The 15,937-nt window shown below is 45.8% G+C and overlaps 1 long non-coding RNA gene across 1 annotated transcript; it reads right to left on the reverse strand.

Annotated features, from left to right (window-relative positions):
* Positions 1-1,496: 1,496 nt before the first annotated feature.
* Positions 1,497-12,432, reverse strand: Gm32305. Its single transcript, XR_382759.2, has 3 exons — positions 12,320-12,432; positions 2,188-2,290; positions 1,497-1,945 (listed from the first exon to the last, which is right to left on the reverse strand). It is a non-coding gene; the product is annotated as a predicted gene, 32305 (long non-coding RNA).
* Positions 12,433-15,937: the final 3,505 nt, after the last annotated feature.

The following is a 15,937-nucleotide window of genomic DNA, read 5'->3' on the forward strand; positions in this document are numbered from 1 at the left end:
TTGTCATCAGTGTGTGCTCTGGACTGTGAAGACCATTGTCCTTCATTTCACGTTCGAGGGTACATAAAATTCGGCACTGAATTGCCCAGGTTAGTAAATCTTGGCTCCTAGGAGCTAGATTTTCGACTAGATTCTGTTAATAACTGTATGTCTTAGATCACATTTCACATCATGGAAGGGCTTAGGTCCCATTGTATACCCAAGAAGCAAACATCAGCACATCCATTTTACAGATGTAGAGTCCACCACCCTTTCTCCTTGGAGTTCTATTCAGACACATGGATTGTTGGTCCTTGTTGGGGGACAGGGCTTCTGCTGAGCTCCTACCCTGGGAAGTCCCTAACCCTGTTAGAAAAGGCTAGAGAAGAAGGCGTCTGGCCTGAGAATGTGAGGCCTTTAGTACCTCGGGGGCTACTTTCCTTCTTAAAGTTCTTTTAATGCCTCCTCTGTTTTTCGGAGTCTCATTTGGCTCCTCAAAAAGGCTTGAGATATATGGCCACCATGAAAAAGAGACAGACAAGTTATAACACATGAGCAAAACAGTTTGAAATATTGATGTCTTTAAAAGAGGTCTCTCTCTGGGTTGAGAATACGGCCATTTCTTACTTAACATGTTCACTCCCAGACCGACCCCAGCATCCTTAAACAATCTCCCTGCTAATCCGGCCCAGCCTAATACGAAATGTTCATTCACCTAATCTAGCATACGTCAGAGCCTGAGCATGTGTTGTCTGTGATAACGAAGGCTGTGATCACACAAAGTGGTTGATCTCAGATCTAAACTGGCACTTGGTTTACCCTGACAATAACATGAAAATATCTCTATAGATGTGCAGATAAACGCACAGACAGATTCCCCCACCACCACCACCACCACCATTTGCATCAGCTGGAACTTAGAGACACAGGCTTCACCTGGATACAAACACAGCAGCTAATCCTTCCTGCTTTGCAATAGGGAAGGACACTGCCCGAGGCTGAAACTGTCCCCAAATGCCCGTTCTCTCCCTCAGTCAAGAAAGGTGTCTGTCACTGGGCAAAAGGGTGGGGGCTATATTTGTAAATGTTAACAAAAGCTAAACACGAGGTTTTGCTATGGAAAGAAAATGCCACACTCCCCTTCTCCATAAATTGGGTTTCCAGGAAGCAATCCCCCCCCCCCCCAGAAACGGCTTGTGGGGAGGGCAGAGCATCCAGCTGGGTTGTAGGAGTAATAAAGAAGGAGAATCAATAGGGCATGCAATGGAGCCAAGGTGCTGCCATCTATCACGCCGCTTCTCTGACTCCAATCATTCATCATGTTCAATGAGGCAGCAAATAGGAAAATGACTATTTGTATCAAACACATCTGCACTCATCCACTGAGGTATTTTATTCCCATTAACTCTGAAAGTAAAATACGCAGAGTTTTCTAGCTCCTTTCAGCTCAGGTTGGCAGAAGAAATTCACAGCCCCCGAGCACAAACACCGCATGAGTTTGCATAGCTTTTCTGAGGAGGAGCGTTTGGGGTGATGTCTTGGTCTGGATCGGCTAACCCGAGGTTTTAGCACGAGGCTCTGAAAATGTGGGAGGCTAAACTCACCAGCCAACTTCCCGTCTCCCCAGCGATGAGAGCACCATCAAGGATACAGTAAATACTCATTACATTATCTCTCAATGGTTCCTTTTTATCTCATAAATTACCCCTGCTAGGTGGCACGGAAGCTAATTTCACTAAGTCTATGGAAGATCAGATGTAAATGGGCGGATTATCATCATTATGGTGTAATATCCCATGAAATGGGAGCATCATTACTGGTTCTTTTTATGAGGTGCGCAAGTTTATTTCCGCTGCAAACGTGCTGCTGTGGCCTTCGGCAGGACAGAGAAGGAGGCAGTTGCCGCAAAAAAAGAGCGTGGGGTGTCAAGGCAGAATTTTCTCCAGGCCTGGGAAGGAGAAGGCCTCTGCCCAGAGAAAGGTGAGTGTAGACAGGTTAGTAGCCAGTGCCCTCTGGGTCTGCTCTTGGAGACAGCAGGGATCCAAAAACTCTTGGATTTTGAGGCCAGCAGACCTATGCTGTCTCCCAGGTCTCTTACCACCACCCACTGAGCTCTGAACCTCACCTCTGCCTCTCAACCTTCCCCTCTACCCCCACCCATCACCCCATCCACCCAGCCCTGAGACTTCTTCAGACCTTTGAGCTGACCTTCTTTCCCATCGTTCTTCCTGGTTTCTCTTGTAATGAGACTGATTTTCCAGTTTAGGTTTTGTGAATTCCTCTCTCTGTGTGGAAAGACTTGTCCTAAATCCTGAAATAAAGAAAGGAGTGCTCTGTCACACACCCCTTCCATCTTGTAGGCCCAGAGAGAACCCACAAGACCGAAGCCAGAGCTTTGTGAGGCTAGGGCCAGCTGAAGCAGGACCAGCTGGGTGCCAGGCCACCTCCCTCTGTGGAATTGTTCTTTTAACCCAAATGGAAGGGCAGTTCTCCGAGGACCTGGAATTCTAATCCCACCTCTGATTTGTCTTCTGCTCATTAGGTTTGGCATGTATAACTGATTATTTTGGGAGCAATCTGGTGGCATCTGCTGGTAGCTGTAGGCACAGAATGCGTCAGCCACAGTGGGTAGTAAACATACACACACACACACACACACACACACACACACACACACACCACTCAGCATGCATGCACACACACAGTGACCTCTTACAATATCTCATTCAGTGTCCCTTTCTCTATGTATATCAGGTATATTTACTATCCATGTATCATGGGCTTCTAATATCACAAACCATTAGCCTTGATGGCGTATTATCAGTGGAAGACATGGGCAGAAACTGGTTAGTTTAAGGAATTGTTAGAGAATCAGAAGACAGCAGGGATACAAAAAAGAAAGAAATAGAAATAAGCTTTAAAATGAGAACATAGCCCAAATTGTGGCTCAAAAATTAAAAGCTAATTTATACAGCCTATAGGGCATAGATGCCCATTTATGCATCAATACTTAATATCCTCATGTAAGCTAAACTAATTTTTCTGACTTCCAGACTTTGGGAGCTCACCTCTCAGGTTGGGTCTCTAGTTGGTAATGGCCAAGGGCTAATTCATACATGTTTCTTGACACAAGCTGCACCCTGGCACTGCCAAAATGACACCACACTGCTTGACAGTGAAATGCCAGTCTGTTATGTTAATTTTATTATTAAACAAGCTCTGCTGCCGTGATCCCCTTAAAAATGCCTTTTGTGCAATTGATCTTTCTGCTTTCCTGTGTGATCTGTGTGAAAGACATTTAAAGGGATCCATAAACAAAGAAATATTGATATGGAAACCATTTAGTACTATGCACGACCATTTTCACATAAGAAAAACACTTTAGAGTTTGGTTTTTAGACATCTACCCCCTACTGGTGATATTTATTCTTATTTAGCTACCAAAAAAAAAAAAGTTGCAACCATAGGAGCAGAGGAAGGACTGGATGGAATCGTTTGAATATCTCAGTGATGTGATTGTTTCTGTGTTAAATTATTAAAGCGCAGCCTTTGTAAGCCCTGACTCTACGGAAATGGGGTAGGCTGAAAAGCTGTCCTATCTCTGGAGCATCAATTCTGCTGTTCAGAGCCTGCTCGAGTTGGTGTGTCCTTACAGATGAGTTGTGGCCCCTTTTTGCCCCTGGTTTGTGGAAGTTGGGGACCAAAGAAACCTGTCTTTTCTGTCCTCGGAACGTGTCCAAATCTGGCAGCTCACCAGGCACCCAGTTTAGAAATGGTATGTCCCTAAAGGGCCTGTGGTAAGTGGTTGTGTAAAGCAGCTTCCTTTGCTTAGACATCCATGAGTCTAGGGAGCCTGCTGGGTGCCTCTTCTTCCCTTGGGCCGGGTCATGGCTCCTCCTGTGTGCTCCCGTAGTGTTTGTTCTTCTGAAGCCTGCCTTATCATGGCTTCCCTCTTGACCTTCCTCCTCACAACAGAGAGCTGGCTTTGTCTCCATCCACAGTGGGTGATCGTCACAGCATAACCATCACCACAACACCTTCGCTCTCTCTCCAGGGCAGCGGTCACATGAGAGTATCTAGGGGTTCCTAGGGTAAAGGGGTAGAAGATGATGGGCCCCTGAAGCCTCAGAACTGCAGGGGTTCCATTGCCGCCCAGTGGATGGTGCCCCAAGGTGTGCAGTGCATGGAGCCACCAGACTGCTCTCCTGCAGGGCTGTGTGGAGATGGGGCTGAGCCATGGGGCGCTGGGCCTGAGCAGGTGTCCACCGTGTGTGAGGCCACTTTGTCACAGACAGCATCCACATCCCGCATCCCCTTTCATTCTTATTCCACATGGCTGCCATTTCCAGGCTTCCCTGCGGTGGGAAGCAAGAACGATGGCACCTCTGAGGCTTTGGTGACTCGGGACAGCTGGCACAGCCCTGGGCTAGCCCTCCTGGCAATTCCCCTTGGCACTGAGATTGCCCACCACCCCATCGCTACCACCTTCCACCTTGCAGCTCCACAGAAGGATCAGGGACTCCTTACAGAATTTGAAGTTTCATTATTATTGCTTTTTCAGTAGAACTAAAACCCCTTTTGTGGTGGAGCTTGTCGAGAGAAGGAAAAGCTAACAGGCTCTTCCCACCAGCTCTCAGGGTGTCATGGCACCTGGCCTTGGCCATTATGGGAAATCAGGGAACCGGAGCAGAAATGGAGGAGAAGAGCTGGGACCCCGTGTTACTCTGTAGGTGCTCGATCCATATGCTCCCACCTACTGGAAGATTTGATGGCCACCGTCCTCCTCCAGGCTGTGGAGAACGGCCAGGCTAACAAGCCACAGCTGCTAATGGCAAAGGAAGCCCAGAAAACTTGGAGTATGATTGGAAGGGAGAGGAAAGGGGCTGGGAAAGCCAGCAGCTCCTGATCCATCCCAGGCCCGTGTACCACAAGGGATCCACATGATCCCCAGAAGAGGCCTGAGGTTTGCTTCCTTAGAGATGTGGGGAAGTGGATACAACTGGCATATGACGCATCAGCTCCTTAGGGAGAGGACCTTGCCTCTGATATCCTTTTAGTGTGGCAAGGCCCTGTAGAGCCCAGGCAGACGCCTGAGTGGCTGTGACTGAGGCTAAGGCTGGGGTTGATGTTGAGGATGAGGCTGAGGCTGAAGCTGAGGTTGAAGTCATGGCTGTGGCTGTGGCTGTGGCTGTGGCTGTGGCTGTGGCTGTGGCTGTGGCTGTGGCTGTGGCTGTGGCTGTGGCTGAGGCTGAGGCTGAGGCTGAGGCTGTGTCAATGTCTGTGTGTGTGTCTGTGTCTGAGTCTGTGTCTAAGTCTGTGTCTGTGTCTGTGTCTGTGTCTGTGTCTTGTGAGGCTGAGGTTGAGGCTGTGGCTGTGGCTGTGGCTGTGGCTGTGGCTGTGGCTGAGGTTGGGGCTGCTCTCATGGAGAGTACCACCTCTACTCTGCAGGTTTTCAGAGCTCTTTCTATCAGTGGTCTCCATTCTTACCACAACAACCAGGCCCTTTGCTACGCTTGACAAAGGTCAACATCTGCCACCACAAATGAGCCTGCTCCTCTTCTGTCTTGCAAAAGTAACAGCATTTCTTATAGCTGACCCTAGAAGCCATTGGATTCACAAACACAGCAGGAGTGGCTTCCACAGTAGATGATGGCAGGTGCAGAGCCCTTCTTTATCCTTTGGACCTCATGTCCTTGTAAGATGAGTGCCAGTTGCTTCTCACTGGAAGGCTTACCCAGCCTGCAGCCTCTGGACATGAAGCCAGTGGCTTAAGCAGAGAATGCAGTCAAAAACCGGAAGGGGAAAGAAAGGCTGAAAGTCCGGTGAGCAGATCTTGTGGATGGGTAAGGGGTTTATGGAACACCATGTGGTTCATGTGATCGGCTCTGCTGCTCAATGGATGCATTTGGAAAACTATCTGAATTTGAGCTTCTGATTATTAAACTAGAATTTGAGAAGACAATGTCTAAGGCTTTTCTTCCTACATAAGGTTTTGGAACCCAGAGAAATTATAGTACGCACCACCTCCTGCAACCCCATGAAAAACTCTACCACAGAGAAGTCTCTTCTAACAAGATTTCAGCAATAATGGACTCCTCTAACAAGACTAATATAATGAACAAAGTGTTCATGAATCTGAAATAATGTATTAAATTTCATATGGCCTTTTAAAATTGAGAGAGGGGGAGTAGAAAAGAATGTACAGAAGCCATTATGAACTTAAGAACCTTGAGAAATGGCTCCATTACGTTTAGTAAATATTTGTTGGAGCCCTGCTCCATGCCAGGCACAACGGGATGGAGGAGATGGCACCTGCCTGTGACGAAACCAGGGCGTATCACAGACAGACCGAAATGTCAAGATGTTATTTCAAAATGCTGCGATAATGGCAGAGACAGAGATATTTCTGGGATATCCTGGGGCCTCAACTCAGCCAGGAGAAATTTCTGCAAAATTCTTATGGGAAGTGATGTCTATGTTAACTTTAAAAGCGGGACTTCAGGCCTTTTTGTTGAACCTAAAATTCTTCAAGACTTGTGAGTGTTTCCGCATAGACTCTTCATTTAGGATTAGGTGCTGAAAGGTTCTCCAGTCCAGTTTCCATCCTCCAGGAGAAAGAACACCATTGGCCAACAATTCCTGGGGACACCAGGCATAGGAAGTGGCTCAGACATTCCTAACAAATTCCTTTCCAAAGGCTCTGTGCACTGGTGTTTGTGCACAATACGAGCTTCAGGCCCAGATTTTAAATATCCTAGATGTATTCTAGCATTGGGAAAGGTGATTGGGTTCATGGACTCGGCTCACAGGTCTCAGGGCTGAGTCCTGATCCCTAACCCAGACTGGTCTTGTACCCAGGTGCTCAGGGACCTCTTCAAAGTTCTGGACCATAACAGGTCAGGGTGGGATGATGAAGTATACTATCAAAGGAATCCAGGTGGAGGCTGAGGAGCCTAGGTTTTGGCTAAGCACAATCAGTGTCTTCAGTCTACCCCGATGGGCTCCCCATCAGGCAACTTAGATGCATAACCTTTCAAGCTAAAATTGGCTTTCTTTGTAGAAACAAAATTAAAACTTCATGTTGACTGTAGAGCTACGTGTGATCTACCGCAGATTCCAGATATGGTCTGGGCTTTTGGAAAGGAATGTTTAAATATCATTAGAGCTGTGAAAGAAGGCTTTGTCTTTTCAAAGAGGATTTGAGAACAGAAGTGAAAAGACAAACTATGGGTCCCTGAAGAAGAAACTGGCTTCCAGAATAGGATGGACCCAATAAATCTGAAGTTAGGATATGCCTGTCTTTTACTGTATTCTATAGAGCTGGCAAGAGGAGGGGGGAGTACAGTGCCAGGGCCATTGGGTGGTTTCTTAGTCAATTGAATGACTATCCTGCAAGGGTTGGTATGGGTGCCTATGATCATGGAAGGCATTTAGTCACATCAGGCCCTAGAGAGATGCCTCTTGACTTTTTGGACCCAGCTAAGAGGGAAACCGTAAGCGAGAAAGAGAGGAAATTAGGAGGGCAAGGAAGAAGGGGGAAATTTGACCTTAACATACCCCCATTTGGCATTTATAGAAATTTGAAAGATGAAACAGAACACATCATCATCAAAACTGCAGATGATGCTAATCGGGGAGAGAGCTGGGGCTCAACAAGTCCTCGCCAAGGGTAAGGTAACGAGCTAAACACAAGACCAAGTGTAACCAGAATGAATGCAAGCTTCTACCCAGGGGTCCAAAAAAATCAATTGTGCAAGTTCAGATGAGAGAATCATGAGCCAGCAGCAGCATTTACAAAACAGATAAAAATCCCCAAAGACCCAGAGTCTGAATTGACTGAACTCAGTGGCAGCGGGGCCAAATAATCTAATAGGGTTTTAGGCTAGGATGAGGGAGCTGCAGGCCCTCCTTTAGTCTGAACTACTCAACCCACATCTAAAACTGGTCTCCTACCCAGGGTTCCGTGCTCTGAGAAGAGTGTATACAAACCAGAGTGTCTCCAGAGAGATGCGCAGGACAGGCAAAGGCCAAACGTTTTCTTATAAAAGCTAACTCGGGAAGGACATATGTGCTGACTGCTAATGCTCAAAAGAAACTGCATGCAGAAATCTGATATAAGGAGGAACCTTCTAACAAAACTGATTTAAAAAAAAGTGTGGCAGACTGCTTCGGGAGAGAGTGGTATCTATCCTCTGACACAGGGCTACCAGAATGAGGTAGGAGACATGCTCTCCATAACAGATTTGTGACATAACAGAGTTGCTTTCCTAGTGCCTGTGACCAACTACTTGACAAAGCAAGGAGAGGGAGAAAGGACTTGCTTTGGCTTGTGGGTTGAGAAGATGAAGCCCATTATGGTAGAAAGGCGTGGCAGCAAGCTGACCATGGCAGCAGGAGGCAGCCGCTGGGACTCATTGCCTAGTTGCATCTCACTGAAATGAGAAGCAAAGGCGATGAGAAATGGGGCTGTGCTGTGTAACTCAAGATCTGCTCCTCAACAAATGGCTTTCTTCCAAAGAGCCTGCAGTCTCTCGGCATGGTGTCATCAGCTGGGGACCAACTGCCTCAGCTGTGGAGGAACACTTCACATCCAAGCCACAACAGGCTTCCCTTCGTAAGTTCTCTGCAGCCTCTCCATCTAAAATGCCAGGATGCAACATCTTCATTACAAAACAAAACAAAACAAAACAAAACAAAACAAAACAAAACAAAACAAAACAGATCACGGTCACAGCCTGAGAAGACACGGATAATCCTGTAGATAATCTGCATGCTCTGCGAGAGAGGGAGTTACTAAAACTGCTTCCACCATACATTCTGAGCAAAGCAGGAGAAAGATGACACCTCTGGGCCCCAGCCTGAGAAGACCCCCAAGTCTGTGGCAGGGAGAGAGGACTAGGGGTCGATGAGACCAGAGGCAGGCTGGGGCTGATGGCTAAGGACCCTGGGTGTTATAAGATGTTCCTTCTGCCTCCAAAAGGAAATGGGTGGGGACTAGTGGAAAACATAAATCAGACTCAGGACAATGATGCTTGGTGGATTCAGAGAAGATGGACTGGAGAAATTAGAAGCAGGAAGACTAGTTGGCCATTTCCAGGCCTAAGGGCCTTGATGTCATAAAGCAATATGAAATGTGAATGTTTCTTAATGAAAATGCTTTTAAGGGAACTAATGGGAAGAGGGCTCTGCATCTGTGCAGAGAGGAACTGTGTGTTCCCACAGAGACAACAGGAAAGATCAGGACAGGTTTAGCTGTGTGACCTCAGGCCAAGGCCAGGGCCAAGGCAGACCAAGACTGTTTACTCACAGCCCAGAAGCTCTGGGCAAATGAGTCCTGCTAGAACTGCATTTAAATCAAATGGAGTCGGTGGGGTTGATATCAGGCTTTTGCCAGGGTCTGGAGCTTTCAACGAAAGTAACAGATGAGGACAAGGGTCCTGTCCTCAGGAGCTGGGCCTGTGCTCACAATAAGTCATGACGTTCTGCTGGGTGTGAATCCTCCCACAGAAAATCATCGAGAGATGGGGACATTCTGGGACAACAGTTGCTCAGACAAACTGAGCTCTCTACACAATCGTGTATATACTCAAAGGAGAATAAGAACGTTGTCAAGCACAAATGTGTCCCCACATTCCCCAACTTAAGCCAGGAAGTGTCTGATTTCATTCTTCTTTTCTAAATCAGATTTATCAAGATAGTCAATCAAAACATCCCATTTCCTGAGAGCATCCAATACAAAGCAAAGTCCTGCTCTTGATGTCCTAAATCCTCTAAGAAGTCATCTCCAGTCCCTGGCTGAGATGCTGTGCTTATTATTATTATTATTATTATTATTATTATTTAATTGCAATTTATCAACAAATCTGTTCATTCCTGGTGGCCCCCGACTGGACCTCTCTCTTTAACACTCAATGTTGGCACCCTATTCAGCTTTATTCTTTAGGATCTGGTGTCACTATATTTTATATAGTCCCTGTGACCAACTACTTGGCAAAGCAAGGAAAGGGAGAAAGGACTTGCTTTGCCTTGTGGGTTGAGAAGATGAAGCCCATCATGGTGAGAAGGCACGGTGGCAAGCAGGTCTGTAGTGGCAGGAGGCAGCCACTGGGACTCATTGCCTACTCATAAATCAGTGAAACGAGAACCTAGATGAAATATATACACCACTAGGAAAGGTGGGCTAGCACAGGCCCAAGCACAGGCCCTGGGTTACCCTTTGTCTATCTGATGCAGTCCAGAAACCAGCTACTTCTATGAAAACTCCCACTATCTCTCCCATGAAATGTTCCAGCCGTTGGGACTCCACCATGCCTAGCACTGGTGTCCTCTGACAAATATCAGAATTTTGCAAATATTTTCACGAGTTCTTCATTGCTGGTGAATTGGTAGAACTTAAAGTCTCTATATTACTTGTCTTTATGTCCCCTTTGTCTAGTTTGAGAACAAGTGTCCTGCCCTTGGGAGCCAGGCCAGCACTCATTGCTGGGCCATGTTTTGTTGGATGTGACTCCTCTCACAGAGAATCAGGGAGAGATGGGGACATTCTAGGATGGCAGTTGCTCAGACAAACTGATCTCTCTACACAATCATGGCTATACTCAGAGGTCTATACTCAAGCAGATGAACTGTGATGCTCATAAGAGACCTACCCAGTCATCTAAACAGTAGTGTCAAACTCAAACGCCTACTGGGACTCTTCGGGTAATGGACAGAGAGAAGAACAGAGAGGAGAACAGAAGGGCCAGTGGATACCTGACAATCCAGATTCTCTTGGTGCCAATGAGCTTTCATTGGGAAAGAATGTGAGTTGCCAGATCTTCCTAGCTTGAAGAAAAGAAATCGTAGTCTACAAATTCAAGTGGATCAAAATACTGCGTAAGCTTAATAAAATAAGTCTATGGGCCAGATTTCAGGGAGTGTGTGTGTGTGTGTGTGTGTGTGTGACCAAATCATGGTTTCTGATCCAGAGATTAGTTACCCAGAGGCAAAGAAGATCTTAACCCAGGTTACCCAGAGTCAAAATAGACCCCCAAGTCAGGTCTTAAGAATTATACTCCAGATCATGTTCTGGGGAAAGAGCACCAGATCTTGGCATGAAGGAGACATGAGTAATGACCTAGAGATGAGGTCCAGACACACTGGGTCATAGGTTCAAGACAGTCTCAAGCATTTGCTTCCCACTACTAATGGTAGTAGTGATGTTGGATCCATGTTACCTTCTTATGAGCAAATTTAATTATTCATATTTTAGTTAAAATTGAATTTCTATCAGTGTGATGCCCGAGACTGTATAGAATATAAAGTTGTCATGCAGGACCACTAAAGGCCACTGGCTATCTCTTGGTCCAGACCACATCTCAGCCCCGCGCTCTGGCAGATCTTCCAGTGCTGACATGCTCAGTCGGTGTCTTTTAAACTTTAGTATTCCAGTTTCTACCCGCAGCATGCAACCTGCTGCTTTAGTTCATTTTCTCCATTAGTTATTCTATCCTTTTCTTCTTCTAGTGGTGTCTGTTCTCTGCTAAAATTCCTATTACCACCCTTCTTGTTTTCTCCTCTTGAAAAATCTGTTTCCTTAAGAACTCACCCCAGCCTTCCTGTTGACTCCAGTTCTGCTACCGCTGTCTAAGGCCCTGGTGTCTTCTTGCTCTATGGAGATTCTCCTTCATGGCTTTCCACATTGTGCCATGGCTTCAGCCTCGTTCCCAGTCTCCTGCTAAGCATAGTTGGTTTGTTTGACGTCTCTGGTTCTCTGACCTGTTCTGGATTCCTTTTTCCTTCCTTCCAAGCTCTGTGATTTCCATTAGAGCTTCTCTCAAATGCCGCACAGACATTGGTTATCTACCCACATTTAGGAACAAAGTAGCCAGGCCTAGTGAGCCAGGACTATAATCGCAACAACTCTGGATCATGAATTCTGGGGCTGTTTGTACTACAGAGTGAATTTAATGTCAGCTGGGCAGCTTAATGAGACCCTGTCTCAAAATAACCATTATACAACAATAAAGCCAGGCAGTGGTGGTGCATGCCTTTAATCCCAGCACTAGGGAGGCAGAGGCAGGTGGATTTCTGAGTTCGAGGCCAACCTGGTCTATAGAGTGAGTTCCAGAACAGCCAGGTCTACACAGAGAAACCCTGTCTCAAAAAACAAAAAACAAAAACAAACAAACAAACCACAACAACGAAAAAACCCCAACAACAACAATAAAAACAGCAAACAGCCTGAAGATGGAGTGTGGTGGTTGCATAGAAGGCCCTAGGTTCAGTCCCCAGTCCCCACCCCCACCCCTCCCCAGAGTGAAGCAGTAATGACTGACCAGCAAAGCACTTCAAAGCTGACCTGAAGCTTTGGAGCATTCTGAAGATTGTGCTTCACTGAACAGAAGCCTGCTATTGTGATTCAGGGACCTCCGAGGTCATTATCCTCTGGCAAGTTTTATGAGTGAAGAATCCTCCAGCTGCTGAGAGCAAATAAGAGAAGAGGGCTGGAAGCTCACCATTTACTAGGAAGGTTTTCCATTCATTCCCCTTGCTGGTTCAGCTTTGTCGAATCCCTATCTTACCTGGGAAGAACCCAACCGATTCTGGCTCAACACCTTCCTGGGGAATCTCTTTAGTGCACTCCTAGCAAGCAAGGGATGGGGAAAGTAACTTTCAGTTTGCTCTCTATTGCTGTGGTAAACACCATAACCAAAAGCACCTTGGAGAGGGAAGGCTTGCCTTCCAATCCAGACCACAGTCAATCACTGAGAGAAGCTAAGGAAGGTAATTGGAATAGGACAGGAACCCCAAGGCAGGAACCGGAGCAGAAACCGTGGAGGAGCGCCATTTCATGGCTTGTTCCCAGGCTACCTTTCCTACACCTGGCAGGAATAGTGCTCAGAGGTGGCCCCTCCCACAATGGCTGGGCTTTACCACATCAAGCATTCATCAAGAAAATGCCCACAGACTTGCCTACGGCCAACCTGATGCCAACATCTTCTCAACCAAGGCTCCCTTTGCCCTGATGACTCTAGCTTCTGTCAAATTGACAAAATTAACCATCAGACTTATTTCTAAAAGATCTGGCTTCTGCTCCCAAGCTCCTCAACTTGCCTCCTTAAGGGGTACCGCCAAACTGCAGGATCCCGAGATGGTGTAACATTGTTACACAATGCTTCCTTCCAAGATTTGGCAGACTATGGTCTGGTCTCAATTGGGAGTGGAGGGGATGGGGTGTTCTGCTAAATTGTTACTCATTGGGCTTGTATATCCTACCCTCCAAATGTCGGCTGATTTTCTCCTCTTTGCCTGCTCACATTTGGACCGTCTTTCTTTCAAGCCATTTTAGAAGAAATTCAATGAAAAGCTGAGGCAAATCCATGTGTCCAATCTACCATACATAACTGAAAGGACTCTAGAAAATTTACGTTTGTTTTTTCATGCCTGTCAGCCTAAGACCATTTTGCTTAGGTAGATAGATGGGCAGTGGTCAGCCAGGCCCCTTCCATACTCTTACCATGTAGTCTGACTTATGTGTCCACGCACATACACGTGTCCTTTAGGTCCTCTTACATACAACCTTGTGTGGAGACCTAAGTCATAGATCTGTCACACGACTGCTCCAGTCCTGATAAAGGGTTAGAATACTTAACTTTTCCTTGATTTTTCAGACAGGTTCCTGTGTCAACAATTTTAACAATTTAAGCTTAGTACAATGTTCTTTTTTATTCTGTGCCTATTCATAGCTGAGTTACACCTTACTAATGTGTGCAATTATATTTATATAATCATAAGGCTAATTTGGGCTGAATCATAAGAGAGTCCTGTAATGTTCTTTATGAGGTCATTGTCTGCTGCTGTCTCTCATCAAAGCACTAACCAGCCTTGACTTTGCTTAGCATCTTTTCTTCTTCTTCTTCTTCTTCTTCTTCTTCTTCTTCTTCTTCTTCTTCTTCTTCTTCTTCTTCTTCTTCTTCTTCTTCTTCTTCTTCTTCTTCTTCTTCTTCCTCTTCTTCTTCCTCTTCTTCTTCTTCTTCTTCTTCTTCTTCTTCTTCTTCTTCTTCTTCTTCTTCTTCTTCTTCTTCTTCTTCTTCTTCTTCTTCTTCTTCCTCTTCTTCCTCTTCTTCTTCTTCTTCTTCTTCTTCTTCTTCTTTTTCTTCTTCTTCTTCTTCTTCTTCTTCTTCTTCTTCTTCTTCTTCTTCTTCTTCTTCTTCTTCTTCTTCCTCTTCTTCCTCCTCCTCCTCCTCCTCCTCCTCCTCCTCCTCCTCCTCCTCCTCCTCCTCCTCCTCCTCCTCCTCCTCCTCTTCTTCTTCTTCTTCTTCTTCTTCTTCTTTTTAATTTGGCTTTTTCCAGATAGGGTTCCTCTGTGTAGCCCTGGCTGTCCTGGAACTCCCTCTGTAGATCATGTTGGCCTTGAACTCAAGAGATCTACCTGTCTCTGACCCCTGGGTGCTGGGATTAAAGGCGTGTGCCATCACTGCCTGGCTCTGCTTAGCTTCTAAATCAGGCATATTGAGGGTGCCATGGCCATAGACCATACTGTTATCAGGAGTGGTTGATGGGTAGTAGCGCCAGACATTGTATTTCTGACAATACGTTGGATTCCAGTGGAGAGAGAAGCATAAAGCTCATGGTCAAGGTAACAGTAACAAAACAGCAGAAAGTGAAAAATGTTAAAAATTACTCTCACCAACCCCAGGATGCAAAAAATGAAAATAACTAAAAATTTAAAATAAACAGTAACTAGATTTCCTTTTCTTGCTATTCTTTAGGTCTACAATCAGCAACGTCTGGGGAAGGCCAGAGGGAATAATCCCATATTTAGTATCCTGGGTGCTCACATGTGGCCCTATGCATAGCTCCAGGGGCTCTTACACTATCCTATGCCAGGATAATCAGAGAATCAGACCAAAGTAAGGACCCGCTGTGGTGGCATTGCTGAAGCTCTGTGCTCTGTAACCTCCTGAGGACAAGCCCACAAATAGCAGGGACCTGACTCTCCTCTCCAGGGATCTCGGAGCCATGCTGGACCATGGCCTGCAACTGGACAGGGAAGGAACCATCTTCAGTTATACGAGCCTGACATCCTCTTTCTCGCCTGTGGATGTAATCAAATCCAATATTTGGGAAACTATCGTATTTCCAGCTCTAAAACTTACCAATTGGTCCTGTGTAGAATGGCACAGCAACATCTCTTTCCTGGGAAGAAAGGCAACAACAATTTTATTTTGATCTAAAGGAATTTAAGTGGGAGTTGTAGTGTCTCTCCCCCATATTGGGTTTCACATACATTTTTACTATGGAATAGTTAGGTTAGATAGGTGTGGTGGCTTGAATTAAAGCGGCCTCCATAGGCTCATAGATTTGAATGCTTAGTCACCAGGGAGTGGCAGTATTTGAGAAGAATGAGCTTTTTGGAGTAGGTGTGGCCTTATTGGAGGAAGTTTCTCACTGGAGGTGGGATTTAAGGTTTCAAAAGCCCATGGTAGGTCCAATTCTTTCTCTTGGGGTTCAAGTCAGGATATAGCTCACAGCTACTGTGTGCCATCATAATGATAATGGACCAAACTTCTGAAGCTATAAGCAAGCCCAAAATTAAATACTTTCTTTTATAAGAGTTGCCTTGGTCATGATGTCTCTTCACAGCAGTAGAACAGTGACTGAGACAGTTACCTAGTGGTAACAAAAGTACTCAGCAGTTGAGAGCATAATAAGTATTTTGTAAAAGCTTTTGCAATGGAGATTGTTATGCTCATGATAAACATAACCCCCAAATTAGAGGCTTATATATAAACAGTGAGCGAGTGGGTTGAGAGTAGCAAAAATATTCTGATGACTTTAAAAAATAAACAAACACAAGAACAGGAATTGTGGTTCAATGGCAGAGTGTTTGGGTAGCATGCAGGCCTGGGTTCAATCCCAGGGCAGAAGAAATAATGCATGTGTGTGCATGCACACGCACACACACATGCATGCA

Source organism: Mus musculus, chromosome 13, assembly GCF_000001635.26.
Source record: "Mus musculus strain C57BL/6J chromosome 13, GRCm38.p6 C57BL/6J".
Taxonomy (NCBI): domain Eukaryota; kingdom Metazoa; phylum Chordata; class Mammalia; order Rodentia; family Muridae; genus Mus; species Mus musculus.